Source organism: Hibiscus syriacus, unplaced genomic scaffold (assembly GCF_006381635.1).
Source record: "Hibiscus syriacus cultivar Baekdansim isolate YM2019G1 unplaced genomic scaffold, ASM638163v2 tig00112349_pilon, whole genome shotgun sequence".
In the NCBI taxonomy this organism is placed as follows: domain Eukaryota; kingdom Viridiplantae; phylum Streptophyta; class Magnoliopsida; order Malvales; family Malvaceae; genus Hibiscus; species Hibiscus syriacus.
In genome coordinates this window covers 204265-224682 of record NW_024063310.1, presented here as the reverse complement: position 1 = coordinate 224682, position 20418 = coordinate 204265, and the positions used below count along the sequence as shown (strand labels likewise).

Sequence of the window (20418 nt, the reverse complement as noted above, 5' to 3'; positions counted from 1 at the left end):
GAGTCCCTCACTTCTGTTCCTTACCGTCGACTACTTTTCTGGCCAGTCGTATTGTGCACCACCACCCTAATTATGATCGTTGTCGACCAGCGAGAAAAACCCAACCAACCACACTCTGTGAATCGTCACTATTTATCGTGGAGATCGTCACAAATGCTCACCGTAAAAATAAGGCCTATTCTTGGTTTTTTGACGATTTGTCGTCGTTGGTTACATCATCGGCTTCACCGAATTCTGTGCCCTATCCCGAGTCAATTCGTGTAGTCACCTACATCACTGTCGTAGTGATGGAGGAGATCAGAGAGAGATGATGTTCAACCGTTGAGAAAATGCACCTCTGTCGCACTCTGTCATAATCCAAGTTTGGTAAGTAGGCTAAAATAAAGGGATTCTCGATTCTGGAAAGTTTGGTGGTCGTTCGACCATCGTAGGATGTTAAACGCGCCCCACGCATTGCCCCCTGCACGTGGGGGTTATTTTTCTCCTGTGAGGTTTTTAGTATCGATTGGACCGGTCTGAACCGATAGAATTGATTTGAGTAGGCTAGACTGAGTTGCTTAAACCGAGCCGTGAGTTGAGCCGATCATTTTAGCCATTGATCGTCACTGATCGATGACCAGTGTTGACCGACCGTTGACATTTTTAAGACCACCTATCCTGATGTTTTTTGATATCCTGAGTCTATTTTTGGGGTTCGTTTCACCAAATTCAAACCCAGTAATTTCTTTTCAGTATTTTATCTTCAGATTCCATCCATTTTCTTGATTAAGATTTGTTTTTGATGTAATTCATTTTTCTATGTATCCGAGGTATTATTCGATGTTGAATTTAAGTTTAAGAGTGATCAAATAGAGTTTAAATAGTTGACCGATGTGGTCAAAAATCAAGATAATACATTACTACTTTTGCATACTTTATGGAACACGTTGATATTGGTTATTGCATCAATAGATATTATTGGTCAATTATGAAATTACCCTTTAATTAACCCTAATAGTGGAATTTACTTAAGGGACCACATTCGACTCGATAAATTTAATGTTTCACCTAATAAACCACTTATATGATTATAAAAAAATTTAGTAGTCAATTTTTGACCTCCGAGAGGGCGAAGGCTCAAAATTTTAGATTTCTTGATTAAGCACCCGAAAATGAAATTACTAGAAATAAGGCATATGATTTGATCGAAGAAAATGACTGAAATACCCTTGAACTCTAAAATGACTATTATAACCTCAAGTATTGAAATGACATAAATATCCTTATGTTCTAGAAATAAGTGGATGTCATTGGATAAATTCTAGAAACACTGACAAACCTAAGTATTGTACTGCCCCTTAAGGTTTGGAGCATGACGCAGACATGTATGTCATTCTAGATATTGTTACAATATATAAATAAATTAAACACCATCGAAATACATGTTTGTGTTCTAAAGATCTGTTCAATGTTGATTATAAAGAAGTTACGTTCAACTAGTGCAGTCTGTATAAGAACTGCATATATGTAAAGTATTTATATTAGAATGATTGATAAGTATTACAGTGTTGGAATCTGATTAGTTTGACTTGACTCAAAGTCTGATAATTCGATATAAATCTTGAATACTGCAAACCATCACTTGACCCTTATTGGGTTACATTACTAAGAATTCTTCAAGAATCAAAATGTCTAAAATGCCCCGATGACCTGAGTGATGGAATTACACCTGTTACATTTTGTATCTTAAATAACTCTGACGTAAAGATTTCTAAATACCTTCCTCATACACTTGAATCCTAAATGGTCTTGAAGCATCAATTTCTAAACGTTTAATTTGATATGTTAGTAATCAACCCCTACTAATATGGATCCTATTTTTGAAATACGATTAATTTACAAAAGTTTCGTGTTTTCCCTTCCTGATAACTACCAAGTACCATTGAAAAATGATGAAATCCTATAGTGTGTGTCGTGTGCTATATAATTATTTTATCTGCACTGAAATATAAGTTGTTATCTGATTTGATTTATGAACATTTTATCTAATCAATATTCTGATTTCCTGATCTACCCTTTATAAACTATGTTTGTTTGATACATGCTCTTTGATGACTATTTTATTGAGAAATATAAATGTGTCAGATTTACAAAATCTTGATACTGTTGTTTACTATATAAACTGTGTTTGGGTATGATTCTGGAGTACAGAGGTTCAACTCTGATCAAGATAGTAATTCCTTACGGACCTAACCCTTGGGTAGGCCCATAGGCTCCAAGATACTCCCTCAGGTTGGATCTTATACCCAATGGGTATAAGGTAAGTCATTGTGAATACAGTTCTAGGGGACTGCATTTCAATGTACGGGTGGAGGGTAGTTATGTGATTTAAATAAATAATATTGTAATTTCACGATATCTTACTGGCCCAAGATTATGATATTATTGTTTATCACTCAATCTGATTTATATTGAGGTTTTTTTAAGGTAGTATGGAGATCCGCATGTTCAGTTAAGATCAAGCTGGTAACTCCTTATAGACCTAAGGTGACCCTTGGGTAAGCCCATAGGCCTCAAGGTACTCCTTTAGGTTGGCTCCTACGCCTAATAGGCCTAGGGTAACTCCTTATGGATGCAATTCTAGGGAACTACATATCGGTGTTCAGTTTGAGGGTATGACTGTGATTTTAAAATCTTTTTTCCTAAAATAAACCATTACCACTATGTTTAACTATATGTACACTTATTTTTGGTTTTATCATAACACATTAGACACCCTATTTCAATCTCCTAAATTCGTTTTTTAGAATGTTTCCTCTAAATTGTAAGTTTCCTACTATTACATTAAGAATTAATTAAATAAATTTCAACTCATCGTAAGAACCCATATATGCTTGGATCATTAAGAAAATGTTATGCCTTACCAGCATCATCTGATAGTTCTATATTAACGAGCTTTCCTAAAGCTTACTTTGTTACTTACCATTTCAGGTTAAAAGAATTGATCTTGTTCCATTGTTGATATCAGTAATGGGAGTTCATTCGACATTGCTTGCAGAGTACGAAACAGGTGTATTTAGTGGACATGTAGGTCACATTTGTTTTTATATTGAGTCTATATTTTATTTTGACATGTGACATTAATGGATTATGTCTTAATATATGAATGAGTTTTCTAAATTTTTGTTTTATTTATAAATTGTTTTTACGGTTTGAAATGGTTTAACAAAAACTTCAATTTTTCCTGGATTTTTATGGTGGGTCACTCTGGTGGCCTTAATGTGACACCTCAGATCAGAACATGTCACCCATATTGGTATGAGGGGTTACATGAAAATAATAAATTAGCCAATCATAATTAAGAGAATACTTGTAAAGTTATATAATTAATTTTATTTAGGGTAAATTACAAATTCCATCCTTCAATTTTATTTCTACTCTTAATTTAACATGTAATATTCACATTTTCCATATAACTTGATAGAGTATAGATTTTGTTATATTTCAGTTATAACTAATCTTTAGTTGGGTTGCTTGTTATAGTCTATCCCAATATAAAGACTATTGGGCTTGACCTTTAAATTCAGATAGAATTAAAGAAATCAGACTTATTCATTTTACTTTCTCTCTCTTCGTGCTTTTCCTTTCTGTTTCATTCTTGATATGGTTTAGATTCTCGTTTTGTAATCTCCGATCACCGGATTTCTACATGGTACCAGAGCGTGGTTTTCGATCAGATATGCTCCGATTGACAGTCAATCATTGTTTCTTGATAAAGAGGATTGTTTAACATGCGATTGACTAGATCTTGGTGGTTTCTCGTTATGTTGTCTCGTGATATTATGTTCTCCTCTAACATTAAAGCTGAGTGATGCGTTCTTGATCGTCAATTGCCTTGTTTCTATGGTGATATCTCTCATATTTCTCCTTTTTTGTTTGTTCATTCTCTAGTTTGATTTCTCTGTTCTGGTTGTTTGGCTGTGTGATTGTGATTTCTTTGTGTTCCTCTATTTTTTATCTGTTGTGTTGTTCTTGCTTCTTTTTGCTAGGGCAAATACAACTTCTGATCAAAGTCAATTGGATATAGGTACTTCTAATGTCTCTAGTAGGTTATTTTTTACTAAGAAAATCAATGTCACGTTAGATGATCAAAATTATTTGTTATGACATCAAGTATATCTCACAAATAAAACTCATCGTTTGCTTAAGTATATCGATAACACTGTTACTCCCCTATTGCTCATGTGATTCATGAGGGTCAAGTTATTATAAATCCTGAATTTGAGGTTTTTGAGGAGCAATATGGTGTTCTAGCCTCCTGGTTATTTTCTACTGTGAATGAGTCAATTTTACCTCATTTGATTGGTCTTAATACATCATCTGAAATATGGCATACTCTACACATATTGTATAGTGGTAAGACAACATCCAGATTAATGTCCTTTATGCATTGAGGACAATGCCCCCTTCAAGTTTGGGGGAGGTAATGTTCGTAGGTAGACATTTGCATTTGATAGTTGCTAGTAGAACATTTGTTATGGCATTAGTTAACTATTAAGTTGTTTTTTTGGAATGAATTAATGATACCTGATGATGAGAATTTCTTTTTCATGGCTATGATTAACTGAATGTACATGACTGTTGAGCTTAAAAGAACCAACTTTAGGTTTTGATTCTTTGCGAATTATTTGGACACGAGTGTATGCTTTCTATGCTTAAGAAACTTAGAAAGTTTTTAAGAAAGAACTATTGTATGTGACAACATATTCAGATAATTAATAAATTGAATTGTTGAAATTCCCTTATGTTATAAGTTGTGTTGAATTGTGAATAAATGCTTCGACATAACTGTAAAGGGATACTCCTCTATGCTACAACATTGTCTGGATATTGCATTTCAATAAATGGAAGTTGGATGCATATGAGTGAATGAAAGTAGTCACGGGATAACTCTGCCTGATTAACTCGTGGATGGAATGTTTTCTCCAATTCATCTAGAGTGTGGGATGGTAATTGTGATAGGCTAACTCCCCTCGTAGCAGTACCTTAAAAAAGATAAAGAAATTAATTAGATGGTGTTTAAATTTAATGAAATGGGAGTAATGGTGCATTTAATGAGTAAAGAATTGTTGAAGTAGAACAGAGGACTAGCTTAGAATTTTTCTAATTTTGTTAATCATAGATTGGATACACTCACGCACACACATATGCAAAGGATTTTGATCTAAGGAATTGTTCTTGATATCTTGACATGTCTAGCTTGTTGAAGCCAATATAATTCTGAGGGCTGAAGTTTGAATCACACAAACTAACTTTGCTCGAACTTCTGCCATAGCATTTTTTGTTCTATTGATCACTATCCATTGCTTGAGGACAAGAAATAGCTTAAGTTTTGGGGTGTGATAAACCCGTAAAAAGACTATGTTTCGTGCCTTTTTACTTAGGTTATTGGTTGTTTAAAAGTTCATTTTATTGCATATAGTTTCACATAATACATTCATTTTCATTTGGTGGTTTTTCGTTGCCTTAACTTTTATTTTTCTTAAATTGGTGCTGCTTGTGAAAGGTTTGTTTTGTTGTGGTGATGTGCATGTAGCTTAAGGAAAACTAGTGGAGAGGATGATTATACTGCAGTATAAGGGACATCATTTCTGGGCGTACTAGAAGACAAAGGAAGATATTTCATTTTGATAACCCACATGTGACACCTACCAGCTGACCACCACACTTGAAAGGTATATTCCCTTAGGGAAGCAGTAAGAATGAGGGCACAAAACCATAGGAGCCCCCACTATATAAAGCAAAAGGACACCAAATTTAAGAGGAGAGTGCATGAGATAAGATAGAGAGAGAGAAAAGACGCGACCACTCTTCAATCTTCTCTTCTCCATCGAGGTGACCTCTATTATTGAAGCTCCAAGGGGATAAAGCTTGTTGGACTTTAAGAGAAGCAACAATGCTTAGAGTGGTTCACAGTGTCCACTGCAGCTCTCGGCTTGGGTGCCTTCTTCATTCCTTTTGTTGCACTATTTTCTCCACTTGTTTTGAAATAGGTTGTATTAAACGAAGGATTATGGATGCTTGTTACCTAGCCATGAACTAACTTAAGTTGGCTTGGGTTTATTTTGGATGAATATGTTTTTCTTTTGATGAATGTCATAGCATTTTTCAGTTTATCTCTGTTCTTTGTTCACTGTTTTATTGCTTGGATATGTTAGAGCTTTCGATAGATAGCCTTTATCTTTGTTTGATGCTTGGCATCAAGAGAGTTAAGCCTAGATCTACGTGAAGAATGGTGTGGAACTATTAAGTAAAACCCTAACTTTCCTTAGAGATCTATGTCATATGCTTTGTTGTTTTCTGCTAAACCCTTAATAATTCTTTAAAAGATTGTAATATTTCTTTTGTTCATAATAAAGAAAGCTATATTTGTGTTGCATGTCAATTAGCCAAGTCTCACAAATTACCTTTTTATAATTCAGTTACAGTTTATACTAAACCCTTGGAACTTGTGGTTGCTGATGTTTGGGGTGTTGCACATGTTTCTTCAAATGGTTTTAGATACTATTTTTACATATGCTTATTCTCGATATACTTGGATTTATTTTTTGAAACAAAAGTCTGAGATTAAAAAAGTGTTTGTTCAATTTCATAGGCAAGCTGAAAGACAATTAGGAGTGCAATTGAAGAGTTTGCAAACTGATGGTGAAGGAGAGTTTCCTACTCTGCCTCTTTATCTTAAGAGTTAGGGTATTAGTCACAGACTCTCTTTTCCACATACATCTGAGCAGAATGATCTGGTCGAAAGGAAGAATAGGCATATTATAGAAGTAGGCTTGGCTATGTTGGCTCAGGCTTCAATGCCTCTCGCTTTCTAGAATGATACCTTTGTAAATGCAATCTTTCTCATTAATCGACTGCCCACTTTAGTGCTAGGAGGTAAATGTCCCTACACTAAGTTGTTTGGAAAATTCCTGAATTGAGTATGGTAAGAGTCTTTGATTGTTTATGTTTTCCTTTTTCTATACCTTTTGAGCAACATAAATTTCAGTTTAGGTCTTCTCCATGTTTGTGTTTGGGTTTTTCTCCTAGACATAAAGGTTGTAAATGTTTAGATACTACTAGTAGGATATATGTTTCTAGGCATGTTCAGTTTGATAAGTTTATTTTTCCATGTGCTTCTAATAGTTAATCAATTGTTTGGGCGGGGAATTAGTCACCCTTGAGTTTTCAACTTTTTGCTAGTCATCTTCCCAGGAGTAATGTTATTGGCCAAACCAAGCTTGCTCGTTTTCCCTTTTCTTTCAATGTTCGATAACACAAGGCAACTGGTTCTTTTGAACATGATAATGTTTCTTTTACCTCTGCTGCCAATACTCACTCTAGTTTATCTCATAGTCTAGTCAATCACAACTTATAGTTTCACATATTCCTTGTTAACAAAATTCATCATCATCACAAGGTTCTGGCACAAAATTCTACTTTTGTCTTCATTCCTATTCAGCCTCAACCAGTACCACTCCCACTGCAATCACCTCCATTTTTATCTCCACCCACCTCAATTCCATTTTCATCATTACAATTATCTACTTCATCATCTTCACGACATCCATCTCCATCTCTATCAACATCCACCTCCGTTCCATCTACACCATTAGAACTATCTACTTCATCATCTTCACAGCATCCATCTCCATATCTACCAACATCCACCTCCATTCCATCAAATCATGTGGTTACAAATGCTCATCCCATGATTAGCTGTGGCAAATATAGAATTGTTAATCCTAAGGTGTTTAACACTGAAGTCAGAGATGAGGAACCTACATATATCTTTGAGGCTTTACAACATTCATACTGGAAGATTGTTGTGGAAGAAGAATATACTTCTCTTCTTCGGAATGACACTTGGTCTCTTCAACTTCTTCATGCTGGTCATAAGCCAATTGGATGCAAATGGCTTTTTAAGACCAAGAGGAAGCCATATTGCACTATTGACAGACTGAAAGCCCGTTTGATTGCAAAAGAGTACTCCCAGAAGGTGGAACTGATTTCAAAAAAAATATTTAGTCATGTGGTTCGAGCTACTACCATGAGGACTATTCTTACTGTAGTTGTTATGAATAAGTGGGTTATTCGATAGATTCACATCAACAATGATTTTTTGAATGAAGAGCTTACTGAATAGATCTTCATGACACAACCCCTTGGCTTTAAGCAGAATAGTTTATCTGGTGAGAGACTGGTGTGTAGACTTAAAAAGGTATTGTATGGGCTTAAGCAGGCTCCTCGTGCCTGGTTTGATACTTTAAAGGCTTTTTTGGTTGCTCAACTAGGTTTTGTTACCTTTCGAGAAGATTCCTCATTGTTTATAAGGAATACTCCCACTTCAAAGCTACTTCTTATGGTATATGTGGATGATATTATCATCACTAGGAGTAATCAAGCTAATTCTGAATTAGTTTGGGTGGAAAAACTGCTTCTGGAAATTGGAATTTCTCTGATGAGCAAGCCTATTGTTTGGTGTGATAATATGTCCACAGTGTCCACGGCTGCTAATCCAACACATCATACCAAGATAAAGCATGTGGAGATTGATTTTCATTTTGTCCGAGAGAAGGTTCTTGCAGGGAAATTGCTTGTTAATTATGTCCTCTCTGCTTTGCTGAGGAAGTTGCTGATGTGCTCACGAAACCTATTGCTCCCACTTTATTTGAAGTTATGCAAAGAAGGCTTGGTGTTTTTTTCGAAGAATGAAATTAGTCAACAAGAATAACCAGGAGAATGAAATATCACGAGGAGCTTAACTCAACACTGTACCAGAGAATCAAGAGTGGAAACGAAAGTGCTGAAACTCGTAAAATCAAGAGTGAAAACGAAAGTGCTGAAACTCGTAAAATCAAGAGTGAAAACGAAAGTGCTGAAACTCGTAAAATCAAGAGTGGAAACGAAAGTGCTGAAACTCTTACGAGTTGTTTCCTTGTATTTGCTACGAATTTGTCTTTTCTTCCTGTTCTTTGCCTTTTTGCATTAAAATATAAAGGTCAAAATATGTGACTGGTTCGATACGTTTTTCTTGCATTATACATGCTTTATATCATTTTATCAAATAGTTGTATTTTGATGTAATTGAAAAATAAATGTTTATATTAAACATTTTCTTAGTTTAGATATCTAATAATTTCTTATTGGAGTTAATTGCATCACATGTCCCCCAAACTATAACCCTCATCTTAAATTGATCCTTAAACTTTTGAATATTCTAATTTTATTCCCAAACTATATCTCTCATTTTAAATTAATCTGTCCCCCAAACTATAACCCTCATCTTAAATTGGTCCTTAAACTTTTGAATATTCTAATTTTATTCCCAAACTATGTCTCTCATTCTAAATTAATCCTTAAACTTTTGAACATTCCAATTTTATCCCTAAACTATGATTCTCTTTCTAAATTGGTCCTCAAACTTTTGAATACTCTAATTTCAACCCCAAATTCATCCAAACATGTAATTAGTTTCAACCATAATTTAACCTAAATTTTGTTTTTTTCAAACATATAATAATATAACTTGACCTAATGATTTTATTAAAAAGGGACGTGATTAGTATATACGTATAGTTTGGGATGAAATTGAAACTTTGAAAAAGTTTGAGGATTGATTTAGAATGGAGTCATAATTGGGGGATGAAATTGAAACGTAAAAAGTCTGAAGACTAATTTAGAATGATAATCATAGTTTAGGGATGGAATTGAAACATTTAAAAGTTTGAGGACCAATTTAAAATGAGGAACATAGTTTAAGGATATGTGATACAATTAACTCTTTCTTATTGTCTTGGAAGTTTGCCCAACCTTTGAAAAGGTATACTCACCTTAACGATTGAACACCTTTTCTTCTAATAAGATAAATAACAAAGGAAAATCAACTCACTTACTAATTATTCTATGGGTTGGTTCAACTGGTAAGCAGTTTGATACTGCTTAAGCAAGGTCTCACGGTTAAGTCTTTATGTATGCATACTATCCCCGCTGAGAAACTTACCCTCCAAAGTCAGGTGTACGACTCGGGCCGGTCCAAATTAGTTGGGGCCAAACTTTGGAACTGAAGGGCAACCAAAATAAAAAAAAAAATCATCACATTGTTAACACTTAAATTTTAAATGAAAGATTGTTTCCAAAAAAAATTTAAATAAAAGAATTAGTGAATTTATCAAGTGAGTTTAGTTATTAGAGAAAATTATTTTTTTTCAAAGATTCATGATTTGAGCATCTACATCTACATATGTGTATTATCAATAACTAAGAAATATTCTAAATAGATACTTTCTTACAATCATTCATACTATTAAAAAATAAATATATAAATAAAAGATTTACTACTATATGTAGGGATGGGCACGAGTCGGGTTTCGGTTAGCAGACCCAAAAATCTTACAGCCTCTACCCGATCCGACCCGAACCTACCTGAAAATTTTACATCCTCCACCCGAACTGAACCCAATTTGACTTTTTGAGATAAAATCCAAATCTGATATGACCCTACCTAAAATAATATATTTATTAAAAATATTTTTTTATTCAATAAAATAGGGATTTAATTGAAAAATAACATATAGAGGGTATTATTGTAATTATCCCTAAATATATGGTAAAATTATATTTTTTCTTGATCGGGTCTGGTATTTTTCACCCTAAACCCGAACATGATCCGACCCGAACACAACCTCTAAAAAATCATACTCAAACCCAGTTTTTTTTTTAAAAAATGCAACCTGATCGGGTCACCCGTCAAGTTTGGGTCTCATGCCCATCCCTAACTATATGAGATCTCATTGGGGAATAGGTCTAACTTTGCATCTAGTTCTTGTAGTCTTTGGATTTTTGAAATTTAGTCTCTTTGTTTTAAATTTGAAGAATTACACTAAAATATCAGAAATTTAATAATTCATTTATAGTGTTATTAATTGGATTTTAATTTTAGTTTTGATAAAAAAAAAAAGGGGAAAGGGGTTGTTGAGAGATCTAACCTAAGACTGATGTCAACTGAATACTTGATATCAAATCCATTATCACTCTACCCATGATTTGGTGAATTTTGATTTTAGATCACATAATTAGAGAAACTAAATACCCAAACTAAGAGTAGAGGACTAAATTTCAAAAATTCAAATAGTACAAGGACTGAAGGCATAATTAAACCCTAAAGGCAAAATGTTCAACCAAGCTACTACCTCACTTGAAAAAAAAATCAATTCCTTGGTCGCCCGGATCAACCAGATAAGTTCTTCCATTACGCTAACTTCGTCGTCGCTTTAGGGAGCAATGACTTCATTAACAATTACTTGATGCCGGTTTATAGTGATTCCAGAAAATATAATGATCAAACTTTTGTTCAGTACTTGATGGAAACACTTCAAAAACAACTGATTGCTGATCGAACATCGTTTTTCTTCCGTTCATTTTCGACTATAACACTTATCGAATCTCGGCATTTCGGTTTTTCTTTTCCCCAAGGTGTCTCATAGCTTAGGAGAGCGGAAGTTAATGGTGTTCGGACTCGGACCGATGGGCTGCATACCACTGCAGAGGGTGTTAAGTACATCAGGACAATGCAAGGGCAGAGAAAACAAGTTGGCTCTCAGTTTCAACAAAGCTGCAACCCAATTATTAAGCAACATGCAAAGTAGACTTGCCGATGCCAACTTCAAGTTCGGCGATGCTTACCACGTCGTGGATGACGTGATTCGGAATCCGGACAAATACGTTGAGTCCATATCCCCAAAAAACTAACAATTTTAGCATTCATGACTAAGGTAAACATGCATATTTTGATTAGCCTCCTATAGAGAATTCATTGTGATCGAGTTTCGGACATCGACGTTTTGCAGGGTTTAGTGACACCGATTCGCCGTGCTGTTAGTTGGGAAGAATTCGACTGGCTCTCACATGCTTACCGCCATTGTCGTTGTGTTCGGATCGAAGTAAGTACGTGTTTTGGGGCGAGTATCATCCGTCGGATAGTGCTTATCAGCTCATCGCTAATGAACTAATAAAAAATTCGGGTTCCTTGGTGGTCATTCAATGCTCCTGCGGCTGCACCCGCACCAGAATCTGCCGTTGCTCCATCTCCAGATGAAGAATAATAACACATACATACATATGTATGTATGCATGCATGCATGTATGCAAGTATGTATGTATATGCAAATATGCAATGCCCTCACCACGACTGTTTTGTTAACAGACCAGTTTGCTTCAACTTCCTTGATGAGTTGGTGTAACGTAATAATTATTTAAATTGTTTCACAATTTTAACATATTCTAGAATGAATTGCCCCTTTTAGATTGTAATTTATAAATTTTAAAGCATTTTAATTTTAACTTTGAATTTATGTTTTAATTTTAATATAAATATTAAAGTCTTAAGTTGTTAATAGTCGGATGACATGATAATTTGATAACAATGTTGGGTTCATATAAAAATAAAAAATTTAATTTTTTTTATTTCTTTTCAGTATTTTCTTCATTAAAATCATGATTTAAACAAACATTCTTTAATAATCTTTTACGATCACCCTAAATATTGATGCACTTGTTTCATCGTTCTCTATCACTTTGTCAATTTAGGTTTTTGAAAACCTTTTTAAAATTCAATAAATGTACACAAAAAAATCTATAATTTTTTAAAGTTTGAAATTTTTCTCGAACTTGAGAGATTTGGAGTGACATACGACAATTGACCGGTAATGACGGTGCTAAAAATTAACACTTGTCTATTGGGATCAAATGATACATAAATTAAAGTTTAATGTCTAAAAATAAAGTGTCCTAAAGCTTAGTCACAAAAATTGATATACAAATTCAAGTTCATAGGGAAGAAAATAGCCATATCATTATACAATTAATGATTTAACAGTTTAATGCTTGTGTTAAAGTTAAATTAAAATTTAGTGCTATAATTGAATGTTTTAAAATTTAGAAGTGCAACCAATGTAAAATCTAAATGTTAGTAACATTTGGAATAATTTACCCTAAAATTGAAAGCGCAAATAAACGAATTTGAAATCCAGCCTAACAAAACAAACAAGATTTAAAAGAAAAATGGTAATAATTAAGAAGAAACAAGCAAGATTTGGTTTTTTATCGGGTAAACTATGCATTTAGTATCGGGTAAACTATGCATTTAGTATCTAAACTATCAAGTTTAGTCCGTTTTAGTATCTAAACTTTCGATTATTTTAAAATTATATCTAATGTTTAGTTATCATTTTACTTTAGCAACCTATAGTTAAAAACTTAACGTTAAACTAACAATTTTGGCCCATTTTAGTACATAAACTTTCAATTTTTTCAAAACTTGACGTTAAATTTTAAACAATGAACTAAAACAAAACAAAAAATAAAGTTTTTAAAGGTAGGGTACTAAAATGATAAAAAAATTAAACTTTAGATATGATTTTGAAAATATTAAAAGTTTAGGTAATAAAACGGACCAAAATTAATAGTTTAATTAATAAACTTGTAATTTAGCTGTTATCTTTCTGTCGAAAACAGACACTTCATTGTTGTTGCATTGTCAACTGTCAAGAGCTGTTAAGCCTGTCTTTCCGTGCTGTTAAGCCTGTCTTTCCGTGCTGCTAAGCTTTCCAGCCAAAACTAAAAGCTTACTTTGAATGTGAAGTTCTGAACACGAATGACGAATCTTACACAAGAACTTTTAGGCAAAACCCACAGTTTTGCGGAATTGAAATAGAAATTCGTTATTGGAATAGCAGTCGTTATATAGCAATTTTAATACTATCTGAAACTCTTATTATATTATAGTGATTACCACAATAACATGAGTTTTACGATAAACATAACACGACCGAAAACGTAACCGCAACTAAAATTTAAATTCGTTGGTCTCTCCGCATTTCACCGAACACCTTTTTCCTTGTCACGTTCGCGTGACAAGGAGCCTAAGATAATGATTTGACAGCCTGCTTCTTTCTAGAGAAGCTTCCTTGCATTTCCCTGTTTAGGTTATTTCCCCTAAATGGCTGGTTTCAAGCCTTTTCCTTGCATTTCCCTCTTAGAGTGGAACTATACCATAATTCTTGTTTTTTTGTCAAATTGAGGTTAGTTTTCTTCTTCAATGGGTTGCTACTAGTTTTGTCAAATTTTGATACTTTGATTGGTTTATTATAATGTTTACATATTAACTCAAAATTTAATTAGAAAATAAGGATTATGTCAATTAAGTATTCAGCTCTATAAATAAAGAGAATATACTTATCTTTAAAATTATGTGAGAGAATTACTATATAATCCTTATGTAAATTCTGGGATTTATATTGTATAAATTAGTTTTATAGCGATATTAGGGGAATGATTTGGTATAAATATCAGATTTTATGATACATAATATAGTTGTGCCCATCATTATATGATTAGATTATTATTCTTCTCTTATTGAGGTAGGTAATGTTGAATCACATTAAATCTCGTCTCTATTATATCTTTGGTTGTTTTCCGCTTACAAATTACTTACAATAATTGTAGCCAATACTAATCCATATGATATGCATACATACATATATTTAGCTCAATTCCTCTTCATTGTTGGTGTCTCAATGAAGCTATTGACATGCCATTTCCATGACTAATATCTTCTTCAGAAAGGAGGTATCTTCTTCTGAAATTCACTTAGAAAAATGCTGAATTTGTTCATTGTCAAATGCCACAAGAGAGATTTGGTTTCTGATAGAATTTTATATCTTTGTTCACAGTTAATTCAAGGGAATTTGGCCTTATTCTGGCCTTATCTGTGACTTCAATCACTGCAATTTTGGCTGAAGATATTAGTTATGGAACAATTGTTGTTGATGGGACTACTAGTATTGCTTGAACCGACGATAACTTCGTCTGTGCTACACTCGATTGGTGGCCTCCTGATAAGTGTGATTATAACCAGTGTCCATGGCACTATGCATCTGTAATAAATTTGGTAAGGATTCTTAGTAAGATTAGTTTTCTTTGAATGTGTTTTGTTAAGCTATGATACTTGGACTTGAGTGCGACTGTCGGATAATCTCGATTTTGCTAGTTCTTTTTTTCCATGTATTTGGAGAATCATATCATCATACTGAAGCAGTTTAGTAACAGATCAATCTGCTTTTCTGTTTTTGTAACAGAACTTGTCTCATCCTTTGCTTGCCAAAGCTGTCCAAGGTTGGTGTTTATACTATCCGACGATGAGCCTCGTATTCGTGTTCGAAAACATGTTGGACATAGATGTTGGACCGAAAGTACTTGTAGAAAAATATGTCATGTTGTTGAGTTTGAAACCTGACCCTTATATATTTTCTTTGACGTTTAGCTTTCGACCGTTTGAGAATATGAATCGGAGTGTCTTTGCAATATCAAGTATTGTATGATGTCGGAAACTTGCAGTCTCCTTGCTATCCATTCGTAAAGACGAAACATGGGCTGTTTGGATTTTCAAAGGGATGTTTGCAGATGAACAGATGGGATGAACTGAACCGCTTCTTCAATGCTATCAGGTAAGGTTCTAACATTTGCATAGGGCACTTCAGGCCGAACTAAGTTTCAGGTTATTGTATTACCGATAACTATGTTGCTTCGACTCTTCTTTTCGAGAATCGAAGCAGGTTGGATTAAGCTTATGCTGCTAATATGAGTATCAATTACAGGCAAACACTAATTGGTGGTAACTATGGTCCTCTCAATGCCACAACATATGTTCCAAGCCCTGATTATTACAGGCAAGTGAGAGATATTTCGAGTCATTCACTTCGTTTTCGTCTCGGTTTTATATTGTTTCGACTCTTCATTTTGTTTTAACGGTGCTCAACAGTGCACTTCTATGGCATCGTTTAATGGGGAAAGTGATTTTAGCTGTCAATAGGATGCCTCGCCGTTTCTGCAATCTTATGCACATTGTTCTAAGGGAAGGGTATGTCCGATTCTTATGTTCATCACTCCTACATATTGTTAAAAGAAAGATATAGGTTGTCTCGATTTTTCAATTGTCTTCGAAGCATAGTGTGTCGAATACGTATTACAGATTCTTATGTTCCTCATTTTCTGCTTGTTGTCATGTTGTCTCGATTTTTCATTCGTCTTCGAAGCACATTCGTTTTTCGAGTACGTATTCTTTGATTATGATAATGTCATCCTGCAGGCTGAAGTGACTTTACTAGTGATCAACTTGAGCAGTACGACGACATTCGTAATCGATGTTCGAAGCAGCATCAACAACATCAAGCTGGCCACGGAAAAACACAACACCGGCAGGAAGAGTATCTCAAGTAGTCTTAAGAATGCAGTTTCCAGAGTCGGAATCGAAGCTTCTTCCGACGAAGATTTATACAGGGAAGAGTATCATTTAAGTCCGAAAAAACAGGTACCTTCAATCCCAAACAATGGTTCTTAATGGCATTCCTTTGGAAGTAACAGATACCGGAAACATCCCGGGGCTGGACCCTGTTCGTGTTAACAGCAAGTTTCCAATATCCATCGCTCCATTATCGATCGCCTTCATCGTATTCCCTGACTTTGTTGCTCCGGCTTGCGGATGATCTTCTGATTTCCTTTAAGGAATCATGCAATAACGAGGTGTTCCCTATGATGGGTTTATAATAGTAAAATCTGTAGTTTTAGGTGGATAGAGTTTCGATTAAGTAGGGTTGTATATCAATCGAACTTAAATGAAAAATGTTATATTCAATTTGTTTGTTTATTTTTAAAGATGTTCATATATGATTTACATAATAGTGTTTGTGTTTGTTTGTTTGGTTTTTAATGTGTTTGTGTTTAGTTCATTTAACATTCGCGAACATGTTTCTTCAACATTCATGAACACGTTCGTTTGCAAATGTATTCATTTAATATTCGATAATATGTTTATTTTTATGGTTTAGGGTTTCTCATCAACCTAACACTCACTTTTTATCAAGTCAAAGAAATTGGTAAAAGTACATTACTAGTCTTTAAACTTTACAATTTAAACTCTAAAATTCATCATATGTTTAATTTAGTCTCTACCTTTATAAAAATATTAAAAAAGAAGAATTGAATAAATTAGAAGATAAATTATCTTATAAACGAATTTTCAAACGAACTTATTTGTGAACATAAAAAATCAAACATACATATGTTGGAATTCTTTCATTTATTGAATGGAAAAAAAATCATACTCGTTATTTTATCTTAATAAATAAATTTAAACGAACGTTATACTTTATCAAATACTATGTTCATTTACACCCTATTAGTGAGTAGAGAAGATAGGTGGGCTTGAAAGTTTAAAAAAAATGAATTTTGCTCGATCATTATAAGGGATAGGTACGAGACTCGAACTAAATCCTATTGAGTCGTTTTTTTTTCAAATAATTGATTCAAATCGGATCGATTTTTTTAGAAGATATGTTCGGGACAGGTTTAAGTTTAGAATGAAAAATATCTTACCAACCCGAAAAAAATATATAATTATATCTTATATAAATAGGAATAATTACAATAATATTCTTCTCTATATTATTTTTTAAATTAGATCCTTATTTTTATTGAATAAAAATAATATTTTTATAAATAAATTTTGTTTAGATTGGATCGACTTGGCTTAGAGTTTTATCTCAAAAAGACGGATTAGATTCATATCGAGTTTCTAGTGAAAGGTGTATATTTTTCTAATTGAGTCGAATTGGACGAAAATTCGACCCATACTCATCTTCGTCATTACTAAGTTTAGTCAAACATGGATAATCTATGAGGATGATCAAACAACGTTAAATCCATCGCATTAAATACAAACAAAAAAACCTGAGCTCAAACTCTAGACATGGAGTTACCATTGACCCGAGAAAACGTATCACTGACTCGTATGTCACAATCCAAATTTGGGATTAATTAAAATCTTGTAAAAATTGAGGACCAAAATGAATTTTGTGGAGATCCTTAATTTTTTTCTAAACTTTGGGAGGTTTAGGGACTTTTTAGTGATTAGTTCATTCTTTAAACCCGGAATCTAGGTATAAATACCAACTTATAGTCAAAGTGGAAGGCTTTTTCAAAAATATTTCCCATTTCAAGTAGGGATGGCCACTCAACCCGAATCCGACGGGTTCCGATCCGACCCGATCGGGTCAGACTTTTTTTAAAAAAAAAATGGGGTTCAGGTCGGGTCAGGTTTTTTTAAGTGTTATTTTCGGGTCGGGTTTAGGGTGAAAAATATCCGACCCGACCCGAAAAATATATAATTTACCTTATATATTTAGGAATATTTAAAATAATACCCCTCAATATAATTTTTTTTTCAATTAAGTCACTATTTTTATTGAATCAAAATAATTTTTATTATTATTTCGGGTCGGGTCGGTTTCTAAGTCATATATTCATGTTGGGTCGGGCCGGGTCTCGGGTGGAGGTCCCTTGTTCTCGGGTCGGGTCGGGTGAACCAAAAACCCGACCCAACTTGACCTATGGTCATCCCTAATTTCAAGTAAAAGCATCGCAGATTATCACGTTATTAGCCGCCATTGTCGACACCATTGTCGTCCCTATCAAAACCAACTCAACCTCATCATCATTGTCTCGACGTTAGTAGGGGTGGAGAGAGAGAAGTTTAGAGTTTCTTAAATATCATATTTCGTCGCTCACCGTCTTGAACCAACTACGGTAAGTGATTTTCACATCTTAATTTACGATTTTGAAAAATTCGGTAAGAATCCAATGATCATAGTCGTTGCACGGGCCCCATGTGTCGCCCCTAGCACAAAGGCGTTGTCAGTAGTCGGGGGAGAGAATTGAACCGGTTTGTGCCGAATCATTCTGGTCCAGTCGAATTAAACCAGACTCGGTCGTTGACCTTTGATTGTTGACCATTGACTTTTTCAAATACCTCTACTCTGACTTTTTTGACGTCCTAATTTCGTTTTTACAATCCGTTTCACCAAATTATAATCTAAAAACCTTCGTTAACCATTCTCGTTAATTATTTAGAATTTTCTATTACAATTAGTTTTAGAAATATTCTTATATGATTAATTGTTTGCGAAGGTGACCCAATCTCTTTCGAGCGCTCACCAGTAAACCTGAATTTGTCCTCATTCTATACATATAAATCTTCACTGTTCGACTAGAGTTACACGAAAGGTTTTAACTTAGAAATCTTAAATCCTTCTTGTTATTACATGAGTTGTTTTGGTTATTAATATATTGTTTCAACTTCTATACTCTAATGTTTTTGGACCTAGTACTACCAAACGTGGGGAACGTATTCAGAGTTAGTGCTACAGTTTGCTAGAGGTGTGTCCCTTATTTATTGTTACATGCGCTATACTTGAGTGTGCTATGTGTATGATACGTTTGATCATTGATGATGTAATTACATATGTATGACTATAGTTTATATATATTCATCAACTTGTGTTTATACCAAATAATTGAAATATGTTCATAGCAGTGAATAAAGCATGTGGTGGGCACAACTCAATATACTTCCGTAGTTAATGGAATTGTTATTGTTTCTAGAAGTTACGGGTTCGAGCACTAACGACTATAGTTAGGTGATTGAGCGTTCATTGTCAAATGGCTGAGAGTATTTCGAACGGTTACTACTTTGTAATCACTTTAACTTAATTTAAAAAAAAGCATGCGGTGGGTTCTATGTGATGGGTTCTATTATATATAACCTTAAAACTCTGGCGTAAATGGAGCCATTTACTTCTTCTCGGGCACATTTAAATGAACAAACCAACGCATTCATTTCCCGGGAAGCCATCTCCTTCTCGATCTTCGCTTATTGGGAATCGAAGAATACGTGCTTCTGCTTTCCATTCCTCAACTAAAATACACGTCTACTCAACTAATGGACAACATTTTAAATGGTTAACTATATGATTGATCACTTATATTTTTGTTTGGTCTATTTTTTCTTATCGATTTCAAAAAAATATAATATATGGTCATTTTTACTTTTATTTAATTAATATATGATCACTTTCGATTTTATTTGATTAAGATGTGATCACCATAGGTTAATTGTCGTTAACAGTTAACATATTAGATGATGTGACAATTAAATATTATGGTATAATCACACATTTGGTCTCTTTTAAAAAACATTATGATAATATTTTAATTTATTAAATTCATTAATTTGGTGATGTGGCACCAATTACACGTGGTTTCATTTGATTAGAGGATTAAATTTATTTTAATTTATTAAAAGTATGATTAAATTAAGATAATATGTAAATCATATGAACTAAATATGTAATGCCCTCAATCCCAGGTCAGTAGTTTGGGTCAACCCGAGACCTATAATGTGAGCCCAAAGGACCTATTAGAATTGCTTGGACCAAGTTTAGTGATAGTGGGCATGAGTTAGGCACAAGAGTATTAATGAAGGGTGATAAGTGTTTTATGAAA

At 33.9% G+C, this 20418-nt stretch overlaps 1 pseudogene; it reads left to right on the top strand.

Moving 5' to 3' along the window:
* Positions 1-14020: 14020 nt before the first annotated feature.
* LOC120178416 lies at positions 14021-16660 on the top strand (annotated as a pseudogene).
* Positions 16661-20418: the final 3758 nt, after the last annotated feature.